Source organism: Schistocerca americana, chromosome 5, assembly GCF_021461395.2.
Source record: "Schistocerca americana isolate TAMUIC-IGC-003095 chromosome 5, iqSchAmer2.1, whole genome shotgun sequence".
NCBI lineage: Eukaryota > Metazoa > Arthropoda > Insecta > Orthoptera > Acrididae > Schistocerca > Schistocerca americana.
The window spans coordinates 406536244-406540006 of NC_060123.1; the positions used below are offsets into that span (position 1 = coordinate 406536244).

A 3763-nucleotide genomic window follows, 5' to 3' on the forward strand; every position below is an offset into this window, starting at 1 on the left:
GTCTATCATAAATAGTGTATGTGCGACGAAAATAAATGTATAATTAAGTGCGACGACTGACAAGGCAATCAATCGACAAGACGATGACAATATAATGAATACTGTCAAAACAGAATGTTGTGTACCAGTTGTGATAGTCAAATTATTTTTGCAACGATGAAAAATGAAGTGTGACTCTATTTCCTTATAAATTTTGTAAATATGTGTACTTATAGCCTTAATTTTAAGAATCATCAAGATAGACTGAATCCATACAAACACTGATAGAAACACAGAACAAATTCACAATGATCCACCGTTAGTAATTACAAATTGAAACGTTAATTCTTTTATTATGGAATGAATATGAAATGAGACTTTTAATAACCTGTATGTTACATCCGAAAATTGCAAATATTCCAATGGGCATGAGGATGAAAGTAATACCTTCGGTATTCCTTCCCTCCTCATGGAAGGCAGTGTAAAAAAAATGTGTCAAATGGCTCTGAGCACTATGGGACTTAACATCTACGGTCATCAGTCCCCTAGAACTTACAACTACTTACACCTAACTAACCTAAGGACAGCACACAACACCCAGCCATCACGAGGCAGAGAAAATCCCTGACCCCGCCGGGAATCGAACCCGGGAACCCGTGCGTGGGAAGCGAGAACGCTACCGCACGACCACGAGATGCGGGCCGGAGGCAGTGTAATATTAGTAATTTTCGCCTCACAAACATTAATATACGCTCAATAGTAAACGCCTGATGACCTAAAGTTATCGAACAATTGTAAAGTAAAAGAAATGAATCATCGCATAGCAGCGACAGAATCTATTATTCTTTATCTTTGTCGTTCTTGCGCGGTGCCAGTAAATCTCTATGTACATGTATCGATTAATGGTATAAAAAAGAATTCTGTTGTTTCAAGACAAATGAGGCTTTTGGCGCCTCACCTTTTACTGTTTGTATTCCATGAGAGGCGGACGCGGACTTGCTGCGTTCCACAACTGTATTTTATATTTGATGTGAAAATATTGAGTGAATATGCTAATTGTTATTTTTTCCAATCAGAAAAGATGTAGTTTCTTGTAACTGATATCGAACAGACAGCATCAAGAGGACATTTTGACTGTTATGTATAAAGTATTTAACCACAATGGTCACATATTGTAATTTAATATGAAAAGGTACGTAGCATTAAAAAAAACGTGTGTTAAAGATAAGTGTGCTTATTTTCGTAAATTAACCTTGATGAGTCCATCTCCTTATTTACTTAACTGTTAATTATTTTGTGTTACTTCATCATCAGAAATTACGATCACGCTGATGGGCCGAACGCAGCATGAGGCAGAAGGAACATTATCGTTTTCCTATTATTTCTGAACCAACTTTTTTTTACTTGTGTAGTGTTGCATTTCTTTTAAAGTCTATAAATCTTCTGGTCCCTTAGTGTTGATCCGGGTATGACTATATCGCGACTATAAAAATGCACAGAAATGATAATGTTTCTTCCGAGCGATCTCAAATATATATATATCAATATGCTGCTCTTATTCGGGTATTTAATGGTCAACGTATGTTATTATAATAGCGTAATAAATCCCTGATTCTGTTGCCAAGTGGCCCACCAAAATATTCACTTTTTCGACATTAAAAAACAAAGTAACAGTTCTTTTTATTTTCGTCCCCCAAGAACAACGCTACAACGGATACATAGAAGATCAGCAGGGCCCCTGCGCAAGAATGACACATAAAACCGTGAAGCGGTAGCTCAACATGTCCGGTCAGATAGCTTGCTATCCTCTGTAAAATATATATATATATATATATATATATATATATATATATATATATATATATTCCCGATCCGGTCACATGTTTTTACTCCGGTATGGGACTGGGTGTTTTGTTGTTTTCACCATCATTTCATCCTCATCGACACGCAAATCGCCGAAGTGGTACCAACTAAACAGACTTACACCAAGCGACCGGGCTCTCCGGCGGTAGGCCTTACCACATGAAAAAAAAATCATGAATTAACTCTTGTTACTGACTGGCATAAAGCTGTTGCTTCTCCGATATACACTGCCAGGCAAAAAAAAGTGAAGCTCATGGAAGGGAGTGGAAACGAAACGGAACTTCACTGTCTCTCAGGCCAAGTTCCCTTTCGTTTCCATTCCAATTTTGATGTTAGTTCAGTGATTGCAATATCGAGTAGAATTCACAAGAAACTTGGCAATGTGAGCCCATTTTCCAGTATGATATTGCACACTGTCTTGGCCTGGATGCATGCACTGATTCAGTTGGCATGGGTGTCATAAAGCCAAAATTTTAATGAGGTGACACGATACAGCTGCCAGAACTTTGATGAATGGCGTTTTTCCATCAACTTTACAAATTTATTGCTAATTTTCTACTGGTTTTGTACTACATCTACGAAGGATGTTCAGTAAATAATGCAACGCATTTCTTTTCTCGTCCAATTTTGGTTGAAAACTGCGGCACGTGTTGTGGAACACCTTAAAATATTCTCCCTTCAGCGCCTATAGTTTCATGAAGTTTCAGTATGTGGCGGCACCACATGTAGGCTTCAAAATGGCGTCACAGATATTCATAGACGCTTGTAGAATGTCTAAAGAGACCTGGCAGTGAACAATAGCACTGTGAGGTGTCTGTCATCATCGCAACAAGGTCGCTCAAACCCGTCCGATTCCCGCGTGCCGGCCGGTCACACGCAGGTGTGACTCCTGCAGTGCTGAAACGTGTAGCCGCTCTTATTCGAGCTGATCGATGGATCATAATCAAACACCTCGCTACTCAACTGGACGTCTCCGTTGGTAGTGCTGACACTCTAGTTCACCAGCTGATGTACTCAAAGGGGTGTGCCGGCTGGGTTCCTCGCCACCAAACAGAAGACCACGAGAAGCAACGAAAGACCATTTGCGCGAAATTGCTTGTACGTCACATGACCATTTATGTCGAACATCGCCACAGGTGATAAAACACGGGTTTATCGCTTCGAACCGGAAAGAAACGGCAATCCATAGAGTCGCGCCACACCACCTCTCCTCAGACGAAAAACTTCAAAGCCGCACTCTCAGCACGTAAAGTCATGGCGACCGTCTTGTAGGACTCTGAAGGATATTCTGTTTGATGTCCTCCCTCATAGTGCAACGGTCAGCTCTGAAGTGTATTGTGCTACCCGCAAGAAACTGAAAAAAAACGATTTCTGTGTGTTTGTCACCATAAAAATGCAAACGAACTTCTTCTCCATGGCAGAGCGAGGCCTCTCACAAATCTGAGCACCCGAGAGGAGCTCACAAATTATTTGGACTGTTCTTTCTCATCCACCCTACAGCCCTGATCTCGCACTTTCCGATAGTCATCTGTTTGGCCCAATGAAGTATGCACTTCACGGGAAGCAGTAAGTGGATCATGGAGAAGCTACTGATGGAGCTGGATGTTGGCTCCGACGTTGACCAGTAGAGTGGTACCATGCTGGGGTAAAGGCACTCCCAGTAAGGTGGCGTAAGGCCGTCGCACTGAAGAGAGATTATGTAGAAAAATAGAATTTTGTAGCCAAAAAACTGGGGAACAATATTGTGTATTGTAATTCTGAGCAAAACCAGCTTGCTTTCAGAAAAAGATGCGTTTAATTACTTACTGAACGCACCTCGTACATCATACTCTGCAAGCCACCTATCGGTGGTAGTTATGGTACCACTAACTGATCCTCCCCCCCCCCCCCCCCCCTTTTTCCCTGTTCTACTCGCGAACGT

At 41.2% G+C, this 3763-nt stretch overlaps 1 pseudogene; it reads left to right on the forward strand.

Moving 5' to 3' along the window:
• Positions 1-1664: 1664 nt before the first annotated feature.
• Positions 1665-1762, forward strand: LOC124617280 (annotated as a pseudogene).
• The last annotated feature ends 2001 nt before the right edge of the window (positions 1763-3763 follow it).